This window comes from Lampetra planeri, chromosome 8 (assembly GCF_965212315.1).
Source record: "Lampetra planeri chromosome 8, kcLamPlan1.2.h2, whole genome shotgun sequence".
NCBI lineage: Eukaryota > Metazoa > Chordata > Hyperoartia > Petromyzontiformes > Petromyzontidae > Lampetra > Lampetra planeri.
The window spans coordinates 10794716-10811232 of record NC_136114.1 but is presented as its reverse complement, the minus strand read 5'-3'; the positions used below and the strand labels follow the sequence as shown (position 1 = coordinate 10811232).

The following is a 16517-nucleotide window of genomic DNA, read 5'->3' as shown; positions in this document are numbered from 1 at the left end:
TTAATAGGTGCTCGCTAACAGCCCTAAGCCTCCCCACAATAGTCTTGTGTTCGGCTACATGGGGGGTGGTGGTGGGTCATCTGTCTTGGCGCATATGCAATTGTGTATCACATGCTGAATAGGCAGAGGTGTTATTTATTTATAGGGTTCGTCCAGAGACTTCTATCACAAGGATGAGACGGTGTGTGTGTGTGTTACCAACGCATATAAAACGCGTTTTGTATGCTTAATCTATGAACTGGTGCATACTCTCTGACTGCTGCTTGTGCAGTATATCATAAGTGTACATTGATTGTGGGTAGCCAGCTAAATGTATCGAGTGTTTCCAATAAAGTGTAGTGTGCGTAGGTGTTTGTATTTATTGAACTGGTTGAGAAGAATGTGACCGGGTTTGCAGATCCCAAGAGCAGCAGAAGACCAACAGAGACGGTCCCATAGTGCAGATATTGATGAGATAATGACGAGAGGTGAGGTCGTAGAGAGGAGTGGCTTTTGTTTTGTACGTTGACTCTATTGACTTTCCCTACAAATATTATCAAGCAGCATTTGCTTAAGGCAAGCAAAGTCTGGACCGCTTTCGACCTTCTGGGTCTCATCAGCAGTCAAGATTGTGAAACAAATGCTGCTCGATTACCATGTGTCATTTTGGCAAGAGCGCCTCTTATAAACGATGGGACCTGGCGTATATAAGAACGCAGTGTTACAAATGTGGCCTTGTATGATACGGTCTCAGGTTATTTGTTGAGTTGCGTGAGTTTGTTTACTTATATATGCTGCTAACCCTGACATATGTCCTTGAATGATTATAATTCGTATATTTAAGAACGTTTATTTATTCCCAAACTACACCAGTCTGGAAACACACTGACAAGTTGTTTTCAATTTTGAGAAATTTCTGTCATCGAGTGGTACTTTTAGACTCAGTTATTTCTCATCAACTTTCCATTTGTAATGTTGATGTGAAATTTTTGTCATGGCTTGTGATAATGACAAAAACATATGAGCCTCTTTCTCAATCCACTGCTGGATGAAGGCCTCCCCATGCCGTATTGGGCCATGGGAGTTGTTTGACCTTTACCACACTGGTCAGTGCGGTTCGGAGGGCTGTTCAGAACTAGATGAGATTTCAGCTTAGCCGTGGCCTGGAATAGAATGTAAGCTGGCGGGTTAATCGTATTGCAGAGCGCAAGCCATTGCTCCACTATTCCACTATTCGACTGACACTCTATATGTATACCATTTTATATGTTGAAACTACTGTAAAGCAATACCTGACACTGGTAATGGTATTTCTAGATAACACACACAACCTTTCTCCACCCATTTGAGTGTATTTTCTCTAAAACATTTACTCTGTTTTTGTACAAAACATCTATTTGCAACAACAATAATACGTCCCACATTTTTTGTACAGAGCAATGGGGGATATGGTTACCTTTAGACGTTATATAATCCAAATTGTGTTGTGTAGTTGTGCGACTTATTTACATGATTGTGTGTGCCTGGAGTTAATGATTGAAAAGGTCACTGGGCGGGCAGCATTGTGGAGTGGATATGCCTGCATAATGGACCCCGAATTCATATCTATGCTCATCGTCCTTGGAGCAATGCTTGCATCCACCCCCACTTGCCCAGGCTGTGTTTGAAATGTGCACCATTTCAAAACCGTGAATTCGACTTTGATGTGCTCTTCTTTTCAGGTCTAAATATTTGGCTGTTGTATAACAAGTACCATAATTATGTCAATGAATGCAATAATGGAGCATGGTTATTGCATTGTGTATGGTGTGCAGATTTTCCATCACAGCATTGTCCTATGCTGCACCATCCCTGTAATACAAGCAACTCTTTGTAGGATAGCAGGATAGGACAATCTTAATTTAGGAGCTTTCGTGACTGCAGGAATTATTTTTTTTTTCGGTTAAGTCACGTCTAAAAATAAAATAATAAATTAAAATAACATATTACGACGTTTCGATTGCAACAATCGAAACGTCGTAATATGTTATTTTAATTTATTATTTTATTTTTAGACGTGACTTAACCGAAAAAAAAACCAAAGAAGGATAGGACAATATGTACAGTACTTACAAATCGGAAACAATATGCAATACAATAACCGTGCTCTAATTTAACGGTTATTATAATACAATAATCAGCGTAATTATGGAGCATGATTTATAGTATATTGTCGTAGTTGTAAGTACAGCTTTTTTTCCTAGTCGCAGAGTTTGTAAAATGTACAGATGTTAATTGAGGCGGCATAGCAGCATTCTTTATACGGTACAATATTCTTCATCATATGTGCTTTTAGTAGACCCTCGTGCCAATAAACTTTTTCTATTTAACCAATAATATCCTAATCTACTCGTACTAATATAGTAACATATCAGTATGTATCTTTTATAAGGGCGACTAAATCGCAAGATCCAGACAAGATCCACGTCTAAATCTCCAGCGAAGATCTCTTGTTGTATTTATATTTTTTATGTTAACCATTCCTGAGTTCCGGTTATCCTACTTGTTCATGCCCCATATAAGCCAAAATGTATAAATGTAATGGACAATACTTTAAAAGTCCACTGCTGAATGAGGGCCTCTCCACTTGTTTCGGTCATGAAGATTGATTTCACTACGCGCTAAGCCAGTACAGGGTTGTTGAAGGCTGTCCAGGATTGGTTCGGTTACCACTCAGTGGTTGCGTCGGCCGTGTCCAGGAATCAAACTCAGGTTTTCTTGGTGCGTATTTTAATACTGTAAGTGCTTTGGTTTATGCACTTTACATACTCATTCCTTACATTACCCTCATTACAATATGTTTTCTGATTAGAGTATCCAGGGACATATATGTACTTTCATCATCATACAAAAACGAATTGCATCCTGGTTTCAAAATACAGCACAGTGCAATTATTTTATCAGTTGTGTTGACTTGCATCTTTTAGTATGCAATTCTGTGGGTTCTGTTGGCAGATAAGGAAGTTATTGAACCACAGCTATGCATGATTTGCAAAGACATTGCGAGACCAAAACTGCGTGCACAGCAGTCTTTGCTGCACTACTGCCGAGGGCTATTTCCACAGATGGAGCTCTGTAAGAACTGAAAACATGATTGGACATGTAAATGTTTAAGTTTCAAAATCATCTCTATTCTGTGTCCGTACACCGTTTGAACACACGCCTATGATTAAATCACCTGGGATGCACCCAGTCCCATCACACCTTTGAAGCTAAGCAGGGAATTCGGCCTGGATATCGCTTGGATAAGTAACCACCATGCACAAAACAGTCGTGGTTGGGATAGTGGGCAGCATAGGGCAGTGCGACACAATTCATTGCTCTGCATTTCCTCCACCTTGACCAAGTCACTGTGACCAACGTGGGAGAAATATGTTCAAATAGCCCTCATGACCCGCATGGTGTGGGTGAAGCTCTCATCCAGCAGCGGATTGACAAACAGGCTGTATATGTATACTTTTATGTTGTCATCACTACCATTTTTTAAAATAGCGTTTGGTGGGAACCAACCGCAAGCATATCAAGTACTTAATGTAAAAATGGCTCCACGTCCTAAAATCCTAAACTCTTGTTCATAATTTGAAGGACGGTAATGACATGTTCATTATTTGCATGATGGCAATTCACGATGGGGAATGTGAGTCGTGATCTTTCACACACATTTGAGTATTTTCCTCCCCAAACTGTTTATCGGAGGCACATGGAAATGTTCATGAACAGTATGATTATGGTGACTTTTTCCAGCCATTAGCACACATCACACAGGATTCAGTGCTCAGTTGCATCACCTAGAGATGTTATCTATGCCTCACTGGTGAATTTGCAGCCAACAGAGGTGCCACGTAAAGCCTTTCACAAAATTACAACATATGGCGATATATTTTGTGAACTCTCCCCTAATTAGAGAGCAGCACAGGCGATAGAAATTTATCTTGAGAACTTTGCACACCAAATGTTTTGCTGGCAAATGCATTTCGAACATGATGGCCCAGTTGCCTGTTTTTGGCTATCATTGCTCTAACATTTAGTAACCTCTTCTGCATAGAGCTCTTTTTGTGTAGTAGAAATGTCACAGTGCTGTTTCATTCATATTACACTACAGTATTGTATGACATAAGATTTTCGCTTTGCAGTACGTACATTAAACTAAACTAAAACTATACTATTTTTTGTTTTACCAGTAAGGGCCCACTGAGCTATAGAACTCATTTTCATGATAGCACAATGAAGTGGCTTGTTATGTGGAAATATAGCAGCCAAATATTTCAAATGCATGTTTCTAAATGTGGAGGGAAACACTGGAGGACTTGGAGAAAAATCCACGCCACCACGTGGAGAACATGCAAATTCAAAATATACAGTCATCAGGGTCGGGATCGAACCCACGATCTCCTGTATACCTTGCGAGGAAGTTAACATTTTGCCACCGTGGCACCATTATATTATGCTAGCCCATTAAAGACTTAAAAATACATGATTAGCATGCTATAAATTACTAAGCAGCATTGTACTTGTTCATATTTATATTATTTTGCCGTAATTCATGCACCATTGTGCAATGCAGCACGCCCAAGTACAATGTGGCAATATGGATAAGTACTCAGCTGTGTCAGGTGGCTTGCCTTAGGCAAATTACTTTGTTAGTCAGAGCATGCTGATAGTTTAACACTTTCCACACAGCAAGTGTATAATTAAGTATTCATTTAAGTTGCCTCGTATGTGGTACATTTAATGGGAAATGGACAGACAAATAAAAGCCACGAACTAGTGTTCACTAATTTTAAATAGAGTGTAGAGTTGCAAAGATGCAGAGGATGGTTACAAATATTATAAAAGAAACATTTTTAACGACCTTTTTCTAGCACGGAATTTTAATTTGGTGGAATGAACATAACTGTTTAGAGCGAATCACACACCCCAGTGCTCCGCAATGAAATGATGTCGGAATTTGGAAGTGCACGTTAACGTTTTTTGTGATTCATTGTTTAAAAAAAAAATCACGATAATTAATGATGCACAATTAATGTGTTAGGGCCCGACCCGGTGCTTTTGCAACTGTGCTGTGCATGTGGTGAGTGGTGATGAGTCAATTCTCCAGGCGGATGCGACTCTCTACCGTAGATTTACGTAATACCCTGAGAATATTGGTGACAAAAATATCGGGTAAAAATCTATGAACTGTGGCTCAGTCTTTTCCGTCTGCCCATGTTACTTAGAGAGGAAACAGAGGGACTACGCCGAGGTCAGAAACTTAATTACAAACAGACATTATTGATCACATGAGCTTTGTAAACCAGTCAAATGCATCACCGTTGATGACCATTGGTGCTCTTATTTGCTGTGTGTTTAGGCAATGTGGAAACGGCATGTGAGAAAAACATATATTGGTGCGCCATCACCAGCGGGTATGCCTTCTTCAGACCACATGATTTAATCTTGAGCCACAGAACACAGTACTGTACTGTATCGTGTATGTAAGGCTTAGTTCTGGCTTGGCTCAAGGTCATTCTGTTTCCTTCCTTTTTGTTCAAAACCATGGCCTTGTTTCTATAATGGGAAAAGGAACTGAAGTCATTGGCTTTGTGACATTCACCGGTTGAAGCTTTGTATAAATTTACTCCCAAAAAAAATACCGCAGGAGTACAAAAAATCTTATTTTACATAAATGCAAATACTCTACAGTATTCTAAGTATTGCTGTGATGTGTGTAGCTGTTGTTTAAACCAAAAAAATGTTAGAATCTTGTATTTAGGTCAGTTGGTAGGGCTTTGCCAGTTCTTCGTCTCTTTGATGTTTAACACAGACAAGATAAGGCACATCCTCAACATGACTCCCATGAAAAATACATGACGGGAAATCTAGCTGAGCCAACACCGTTGGTATTAGTGTGCGGGAACAGCAGGGCGCACGGTCTGCTACAACGGAAACGTGATTGCAGGATGATTGTGGAGAATGGACAGTGCACTGTCACTCGTTGATGTTAAAGCAACGTTGATGGAGGGCATTGGAGAATTTGATTCAAAATGCTTGAATGTTTACACAGCTAGGCATACGTAATACTCTACGTGCTGTAATTGTTTAAAAATTATGGTTCTGTTGAATTAAAATTAAGTTGCTGATATTTAATTTATTTGCATGCATGGCTTTTTAATTGGTTCTGCAATACAGCACTTGGCTTATAAAAAGGAGGCCAGATGTAGTTTTTTTACTCTACCAATACTGAAATTTACAATGTCACAGAAGCCAGTTTCACTCCGTGCATGAATACACTTGCAACAGGAATCAATATCTTCAGTGTTTCATTGAAAGGTCCAATTGTTCATTGTAATGATTTTTGGGATTTGAACAAAAGACTGCAATTACATTGCCATTTTGTTTTTACCTGCACTCCACGATAACAGTGGATCATTTAGCTCGAAAAATGCTGCCTTGTTTTGATCTTTATAGCTCCGTTGAAATAACAGTTATTTAGTCACTCCTTTATATTGCTCGTGTACTAGTTCTGATGCTCTGTGATGTATAAAGATTGTTATACCAGTAATATGTATAGGTATTTTTTATTTTACCGTCCATTGCATTGTATAGATCGTATGCTTGGCTATGGCTAACATCGGTGATAATGATCTGAACCGGTCTTGGGCCTTCCCCTAGGTCGACTCGGCCTTAAATAACTATCTGGTGTGGTGTTTAACATTAGCGTTGGGAAGACAAAGGGGGGACCGAGTGTGGTGCTGGCTGCACCATTCCCCCTCGTGTGCCACGCTGGCCATGATGGAGTGCTTGTGGAGCAGGGCAGTCTGTGTCGGCTGAACGAGGAATGGTCCTTTGTCTTCCTTACTTGTGTGTGCTCTACCAGTTTTTTAAATACTAAAAGGGGATACACGTTTATGTCTGTAGATGTTTCCCCAACCACACTAGCACGGTTGGCTATGTATGGTGCGAAAGAGTTTTCAGTTTCATTTATTTGGCATAGCCCTGTGAGCCATTCGGCTCTTGAATCGGGTGCAACCGCAACAAACAAGAACATGAACAAGAAGGTTCTACATGCGTACGTGCATTTTTCAGGGGTACATTTGCGATGCACTTGTTCCTGGTGGTTACTTTCAAATGTTCACGGGAGGGGTCTGCTCATATAGATTTTAAAATGAATATGAATGTTTCCAACATTGGGTTAATAAACCAGTGTTCCAACACTGTTTGAATGTGACTGTTAAGTTGGCTGTCACCAACCAGCAGGGCTAACTGAGGCAACTGTGATGCCTGCAGCTGCATATGAGGCCCTGAATTCGGGTTTCTCGTCTCAGGAACAGAATCTCTACATAGCCCTGTCGAGTTGTTTTGTTCTTGTTAAAACAATACAGCATTGTTCGCATTTAAACACTATTAACTGTCGATTGTCTGTGGGCGGCTTATCCAGTTTGCGGATTATCCATTCTCATTTGCACCTTTCAGCATGCAAGCTGGCTTTGTCATCAGCTGCTCCTCACTCGTGGAGAGCAAGGGTTTCGGTGCCCACGTGACTGCAAACACGTATAAGAAAACCGATGGGGGCATAGAATAACAGTACATAAATGAATTCTGCTGCATTGCCCTCTGCAGTCTGTAGCACCTGTAATGCATGGTATTCTACCATTAAGGTAATTACCCAGGCTCAAGTCTGTGCTTAGCTTCTGAGATCTTACGAAATTCCGGGTGATTTTCTCATCGGCAGAACTCATTTGCAGTCGACAAATTCTAGAACCGTTGCAGCTCTGTGTGTGTGGGTGCCCGTGCCTCACAATTTAAAGCCCCACATGCGAGCTGCTTGTCACAGCTCTTTCCCGTAACTTATAATGCAGTTTGGCAACGTTGCGTGTTTGTCATGATGGCTCAATCGCCCAGGCCCTCTCCGTCACATCTGCACCGCGTCTGCCGCCCGGCCCGTGCGCTATGCTTTCACACGAAATACAAAACTTGCTAAAATAAGCTCCTTGCTGAGTGTGTATATTCTCATCCTCATTCCTCCCCCAATCCCCCCACCCACCTCTCACTTCTTACCAGAATGGAGTCTTCAATATGTTAGGCTTGCCCCCCCCTGGGGGGAGCAGTGGGAGTGCCCCCCCCCCCCAAGCCATTAATTGATGTGACATCTGTTGTCTGTTTCAGCCCGCATTCGATTGCTGTTCAGAGTGGGGTTGGAGTGGGGTTAGAGGTTGCGCTGGGGTGCAGCTGTGTGGCGTTTGGCACCCCCGCCACACGCACACACAGATGGGCACCGCGGTGATGAATGGCAAAGGCTGAAGGTGGGGCTGGGGGGGCAGTTTGATTCATTTGCATGTAAATGCGTTTACTTACGTTTTGCCTTTTGTAACACTTTCTCAGATATCAATTAAAGTATTGAACTAAAATTGTATTTTTATCAGGTAAGGCTCACTAAGCTATACAGGTATAGCTCGTTTTCATAAGATACCTCACCACAAGTGATCGCTCAACCAAGTGGCTTATATTTTGGAAGTGTATAGCAGCCAAATACTATCAAACGCATGTTTATAAAAGGTGGAGGGAACAAAAATCCACACAATCACGAGTCGAGAGACATGCAAACTCAATATATACCGGCGTCAGGGCTGGGTTCGAACCCACGACCTGCTGTATACCAGGCGAGGTAGTGAACATCTAGCCACCGTGGTGCCAGATCGTTGAGCAATAGTTGAAATAGAGTTGAGCAAGGAAAGTTAATTTTAGATATGTTTTTAAGATGACTATTCTATACGTAATTTATAGGGGCGTTCAATCTCTGACAATTATCTTTTACATTTATATAGTATGTAAATGTCATGAGCATCTTATTATAACTGGATTGTAAGTTAAATTGCTCTTAGTACAACTTTTGCAAGGGTATTGTTTTGTTTGTACAGCTGGTTCTATTTAAACCAATCTGTAGTCATTTGCCTCGTTTATTTTTGTAGGCCTCTGATTTGCAGGACTTGTCTAAATGAGCTGTCATCTGGTTATAAAATAAAGGATATAAATGATTGAGTGAATGAATGAATCACACTTGTAAGATTAAGATAATGTAACTCCAGCAAACCTGAAATTGATACCTGGCCACAGCTGACATGAGCGGTGAAGTGGTAACTGAGTTGGATTTCATAATCTTTGGTTCTTTCGGTAAAGACACGTAGTTAGAAATAAAATAAAACAAATCACGACGTTTCGATCGCAACACAAGCGGTCGTCTTTAGAGAGTATGGATTCCTGCAGTCACGAAAGCTTAAAATCAAGATTGAGTTGGATTTCTCCCGTCTCATACCATCTCGCCCCCTTTCACCAACCCTTGCTGTGACCGGCTTACTTAGGTCTGGCACACAAAACCCCCATGATTGACAAGGCACGATGATGCTCTCATCCAGTAGTGGATTAACAAAGAGCTGTAAACTATTGTTATTTTGCTATAATTATCCTACATGGTGCAGTATTAATTTTCGTATGCTAAATATGCTTGTATATAGTGTATACCTGCACCAGTATAAACACACGACAACACTGTAGCACTGTCCAGTATAAAGAATTGCACCATATGCTGTGTTGTAAAATGTAGTTTTCTTTTTTTTAACATGATGGACGAACCCCAACGCCGAGCAGTAAATTATTTTCGTTTCCTACAGAACATATATGTTTATCGGGAAGAGCTTAGCGGTGCGGTGAAACTAAATTCAAGAAGCACCGTTTTCGTGCGTGTCAGAGGAATTAGGGTGTACGTGAGACCACGTTGACACGTGAAATACAGCACTTGCTTGAAGTGTGCAGGGATCTCGTATGGCCCACAGGAAGCAGATGGTCGAGTCGTCCCAATGTCTCCTCCGGTGACATCATTCTTGCGTTTAATGATCAATAAACGTGATCGCTTGTGGCCCTACTGTCAACCGTCAAACAACACAACAACATACTCGGGTCTCAAGACATCAGTCAAAACAACAAGCTGTTGTAAAATTAAAATGTAGTAAGCTCGTTTATAGAAAAATACCTATGCTACTTGAATATAATACAAATTTAAATCAAATGTGTCTGCAGTTGGCTTCTGTGAAATTTCATGCTAATTTTAAGGGATCCCGCTTCAACGCATTTTTAGGGAATTAAATGCCTTAATTGTATTAAGGCATTAATATTTTAATGCTTTGTTTCCCCTCCCAGTCATTCGCACTCGACACTCTCCAAGCCATTACTTTTTAATTTAGATTCCCATTTTTGGTTTCCGCAGTGTACACAATTGCGTGGCTCTCAAGCCAAAATGTTGAAGTGTCTCCGAGTGAATTTAAATAATCATCATCATCATAACTTGTGGAACTGTAGGTCAGTGGTCCGCGCACTGCACTTTGTACAGGGTGGCTTGATTTTGATGACGAGTCACTGCAAACATCAGTGACGGGGGGGCTATCCAGTCACCATTCCACACTGACCAGCGTGGTGAAGTATGGACAAATAGAGCCCCCCTTTCCAACATGGTGTGCAGAGGCCTTCATCCAGCACTAGATTTGTAAAATAGCCGAATTAACTTCACGCTGTTTAGTTGCAAAACGTAATATTTTATAAGGCTCTGTTATAGCACCGTTTTAGATATTGCAGGTGAAATCAACGTGTACATAGTTATGGCATTAATCATTATTAGGCCTTCTTCCAGCAGTAGATTGACAACAGATTCGTAAAATATATAAAAACAATTGTATTAACAATTCAATGACTATTCGTAGATGCGAATGAAACAAAAACGCATCATGTGAACCTTGAACTTACCCGACCCTTACGTGTAACCAATAAAAAACCGTAAAGGTACGCATCGTCCCAGTTTCGCGCACGCATCACTTTGACATACTTGAAAACTTACCAGGCATTTCGTAATTTTTACAACCCGCATTCATTCATGCATGCATGTTGGCGGTGTGGAAATTAAAAACATGGGTCACGAGTGCTTTTTAACACGTGCCGTTTTGTGCGCATGCATTGGCCGGTTGGCTGGTCGTGGGAATCCCACTGCAGTTTGTTGTGTCGAGGTGAGTTGGCGAAATCGCAGGCAAAGGTCACTTTGGAGACTTAAGATCCTTGAGTGGTGCTCAAGCGGATCTTATTTAAGGGGCCTTCATCTGCTGGCACTGGGACGACACACGCGGAAATGACCATACGTGTTCTTCCCTCTGTTTAACATGCAGGCTTTCGCGACCAATATTATTCTTAATAAAGGTTTGTTGGGTTAGATCGCGTAACTATAAATGTGTCGTAGTTTGGCAAATCGCCCGATGATGCTGGATGTGATTACCAGCGAAACGTCATGGATTTACTCTCCAACACACCGGTGGGCTGAATTAGTCACTAACTGTTTACGTGACAAACCTTACTGGCTGTGTTGGGTTGTGGAGGGTTACAACACATACTTACGCGATCTAACCAAAACATTTATTATTAATTATTTTTGTCTCTCTGGCGTATATCATGTTTATGCATTTCTTTGTGCTTGGCACGAAAGTGTGAATTTTTATGGCTGGGATATGTGTCCCTAAACACCCACTGGGATGTGCAACACTCCGCGTTATGTAAATGTTCTCAAATCTCGGGCCATTATCCTGTTACATTACAGTATTGCGAATACCGTTGAACATTGTTTAAGTTAAATTGTTTCACGGTTCACATTTGTTTTTACATTCGAATCGCGATTGCCCATGGACTTTCAGTGCCGCGGATTAAATTATCCCCACCGAATATTGCGGCGCTATTTGAGAAGAAGATTCGTATTAGAACCATCAGGATTCATTGTTGCGCCGCGCCCGTAGGAGATTTTGCACTTGAATGAACCAGCTTATGCTAATGCACATGAGTCCCATTAGTGCTGCTAATGAGATGTGCACAGCATACAGGACCAAAGGCGATGAACCGCCATCTATTTCCTGCTTACCGTTAGCAAGATTTGGGTTGTTTTGTTGCTGGAGAGGGGCGGTGCGTACAAAGGTGACAAATTGGTTCCACGCCACCACCTTTACAATCACCGTAATCACTAAACCTTTAGCAGCCGTGTACACGTTCTTGCTGTGATGGATTGGAATTAATGACGTTGATCGGACGATGGATTACGTAGCTTTCCATTGTTTATTCGGGACCAGTATCACTTAACGTTTCTATTTTCAAAAATAATCACTTGTCTTTTAAACTGAACGTTTGTTTTCTTTTGTACATTATCTTCTGTGTCCAAGGTTTAACAAACACGGCTGTGCAAATGTACTCTTCCCTTATGTTGTAAATATTTATATAACCGACTGTTTTCTGGCGAAAGATAGCATTGCTATGCAAGCAGGTATAGCTTACTTATGCATTGCAAAGAGTCGTGTTGATTCATCAGAATGTCAAAGTTCAAATTAAAACAGCTGAGTAAGCAATTTGTTTATAGAACAAATAAATCATATTCTTGGTTCTGTCGGTAAAGTCACGTAGAAGGGAAATAATAAAATAATATTAATAAGAACTATTTTTATTGTTTTATGAATCCCTGCAGTCACGAAAGCTTTAAATAAAAAAATTAATTATTGTTACGTTTCCCTATTGTATAAACTGTTACAAGTTCGCCAAAAAAAACATTTTACTAGAATGGGCAAGTAAATATAAAAACAACCTTTACGCATATGCTTATACATATTCCATAATTCCGCAGTACCAGACCTGAGCTAACAAATTATGCTTAACAGTAAGAATACCTTAAAATTCTGTAACAGTTTGAAGAAATAATATCAATCTCACAAATAACAGACAATATTTGGCATTTGTGTGAATTATTTTATTGTTATTATTTTTTACCTACGTGACTTTACCGAAAAAACCTAAGAGTATGAATCATTGCAGTCACGAAAGCTTCAAATCTAGAATTAAGGAATGGGTGACTGATATTTATCCATAATAAAAGGTTTATTTTGGGTTAGGTCGCCTAAATATAAATGTGTCGTTAAACCCGCCACCACCCGACACAGCCAATTAGTAAGGTTTGTAACGTATAAACAAAAAATGCCAATTCGTTACTACTTTAGTACACTAGCGTGTTGGAGAATAAACCCACAACATTTACAATTCGAGTACGGGAATACCTTGAACTTTCGTCTGGTTAGGGACCAGAGCATGGACACGAATGTCAAAAATGGACGAATGTCAAAGCAGAGCCTTTATTTAGCCTTGCTCATTAAGTTTCATTATATCAAGCTTCGATTTAAAGCTGTCGTGACTGCAGGGATTCATCTTCTTGGTTCTTTCGGTAAAGTCACGCGTTGTGGCCGAAACGTCGTGAGAATTGTATTTTATTATGTTTTATTTTTATAATTTTATTATTTCCCTTCTACGTGACTTTACCAAAAGAACCAAGAAGATGTATCAAGCTTTTCTTGCAAATTGAGAACCTTATAGGTTATTTTAGCTTTACTATCACCACACTTACGACCGATTATGAATATATTAAAGCACAAAAATAAGAATTTTCCAGTAATCACAAAAATAAGCACAGTATGAATACTGTACACGTTTTTTTATAATCACGAAAATAACTATGAACACTGTAGTATTATACTATTATCACAAAAATGTATATTAATTGTTTACAGTATAATCACAGAAATAAGTACAGTATTAATATGTGAATAAACACAAATATAAGAGATGCTCACCGAACGACTTCTATTCAAAGACTGAACGAAAAAGATGGCGCGTGGCGCGAACGTCGTGAAAGGTTTGGGATGAAATCGGACGAAAGAGGAAAGCGCGTGGACGAAATTTTAAATGTGGTTATAATTGTAAACGGCCGAAAGAGCGAAGCGACGAAAGTCAAGCGGACAAAAGTCAAGGTATCGCTGTACAACATTCCGCTGGTGATTACAACCAGCCTCATCAGGCGATTAGCCATAATTGCGAAGACGTCTTCCTGTTTCGTTCTTAAATAAAGTGACGGTGATGTCATCATTGTGTGATATTTATCTGATTCCTAAGATACGTGAATCCATATTTATTGTCAGCAAGGAATTCTGAAGTGATAAACGCTACACCGCGTGATCAAGAAACTAAGTTGTGATCAAGTCTGAGGTCTTGTCTGCACAGTACACCGTGGATTCCAGGCACCCTGGAGGACCGCATTTAATTGACAGGCCTCTCTCATAACCCCGGTCGGGAAGTCATCAGAGGGCACAATTGGGAAAAAACCCTGACACTTAAACAAAATGCGTCGGTGCACGGTTCGACAAGTGATGCGCGAAATGTCTGGCAGCAACCATCAGCAGTATTTACCATGGTTATAGTGGACCATTAGATACCTTGTCTGGGTGAGTTTTTATTGGAAGTCCTTTGTTTATTTGTTCGTTAAAATGTTGAAAGATGTTTTTTGCATTTTACACACCCAATAAATAGTGCATTATTGTATTACGTGCGGCCACGATGGCTTATTCTAGATTGTGAAGCAAAGCCAATAGCTGTACGCAAATTTAGTTCAGCTCAAGGTCATGAACTGAGTCTTGCCTGATGGCAGTTTGGTCAAATTGTGTCCACTTACCAAGCCCAGAATCCTTTTCTGTGCCTTTTGGACTGCATTATTTCCCAGCTGATGTAAATAACCGCTGAACAGTCACTGCTGGCCTCTAGCAACGAGCATTTCTAAAAGGCAGTTATGATCGCTCAGACATTTTTGGGAGGGGTTAAAGCAGTGGTTCAGTGGTCTGCACACTACACTTTGAACCCAACAACCTGAGATTAAATCCCTGCTGTGGATAACATCTGTGGCGAGTAATATCTGAACCGGTACTTTGCTGCTCCATCGCCAATCTGCACTGACCAGCGTGGGACAAATACGGTTCCAACAAACGTCTTGACCAGCACGGTGTTGGGGAGGCCTTCATTCAGCAGCCAATTAACAGAGGCCCCTAAATTATTACTAACACAGGAAGGAGGTTACATTTTGGAGGACTGAAAAGGTCAGTTACCTACTGTATAAGAAGTTAATCTGGTTTTAAAGGTGGCCCAACAATAAGGTCGCAATAGACAAGTTAAATATAGACCACCTTTTGTGGTAATGTTGTGTGTCGACCTGCACAGAAAAAAAGTACGCTTTTTTTAGCCCTCTTGGTGTTCTGAAATTACCATACAATACTGGGATGAACTGGAACCTTTCGGCAGTCTGACATGGCAGGGGCTTGTGTTTATGGGTCACTAGGCATGGGGGCTTATGCAACTGTGCCAATATGTTCATGTCCTTGAGTCATGGGATGAGTATTTGTGTACAGTGATTATGAAAAATATGTCTGAAACATAAAGAGAATAGCAGCTTTTGTACTTTTGTATTCGTTTCGGTCCCCTTTTCGCTCTCAGAATTGATCATTGTTTTACGTGATATATTTCATGTCTCCGCAAAAAAAAAAAGCATCTGTAAAATGTTTATATTGACCCCCTGCAGCATGTGGAAGTAATGAAGGGAGATGGATTAGAAAATAAAACGTACCCTTTGAACTGGGGACTTTCTGGTGTCATCCATTAATGATTGGCCTGTAGCCTCGTGGTGCTAATTAATGAGAACTGCAGTTGGATTCCCTGGAGAGCGGTCTCCATTATTTCCTTGGGCCCTCCCCGGTGCGGTGAGCCGCGATCACTCCCCAGGCCTCCTGTTTAGAGTGGCCGCGTGACTCTGCCGCTGGATCGTGTGTCTCATCTCCATTTCCTGATGCTGCATCTCAAATAACAATGGGTGGCGCAGTGGAATAAATAAATAAGGTGATGGGGGGGGGAATCACGCATAGTCATTATTTGCTTCATATGGATGCATTGAAATGTTTTTGTCAATAATTAAACACGATAACCTTTGAAATAAGCGAAATCACGACCTTTTTTCGGCCCTTTGAGGCCTCTTCATGTGTCTGTGTTTTTGACCGCTGCCTCTTATCAGGGATGGTTCGGCAATGAAGAGCTCTCCCTGAATGGGATTTCTGCACGAAATTGATTTTCTTTGCCGGACCTCCCACCCCTGTGGCAGAAGGGAGAGAGCTCTGACCTTCCTTGATGAAACATTAAATCTTCTCGGCACCGCTTGGTAATACCGTGAAAGTGGATGGGATTGCAGCATTAGCTAAGCGCTGTAACCAAACGTGCCACACCTGGCCTGGCTTGTGGGCCCAGCTGGATTTGCATATCACAGCGAAAATATCTTTTTAACAGACGCCTTTTGGCGTGTATGCTAGCAAAAGTAAATTTTCTCAATAGTTTACTAGTTTCTACATGTGTATTGTACAGCAAGCATTTTACCACGCAGGAATCAGTTGAGCTGCTGTCTGTGTGTGTGAGATTACTACATCACAGTAGCAACAACAAAGACCGTACTGCTATTGATGCACCGTTAGGAGTGGATACTATTAGTGCCTATGAATAATCACCCTGTCCTAATGGTCGATACATTTTGTACTCTCGTAAGTCTGCCCACTTCGTGAATTGAAATGAAAGCAGTGATTTAGTGAGTT

General features: G+C 40.8%; 1 protein-coding gene across 3 annotated transcripts in view; it reads left to right on the top strand.

Moving 5' to 3' along the window:
• LOC144720315 (DENN domain-containing protein 5B-like) overlaps positions 1 to 16517 on the top strand; it is a 52772-nt gene that overhangs the window by 925 nt on the left and 35330 nt on the right. The window lies entirely within an intron of this gene.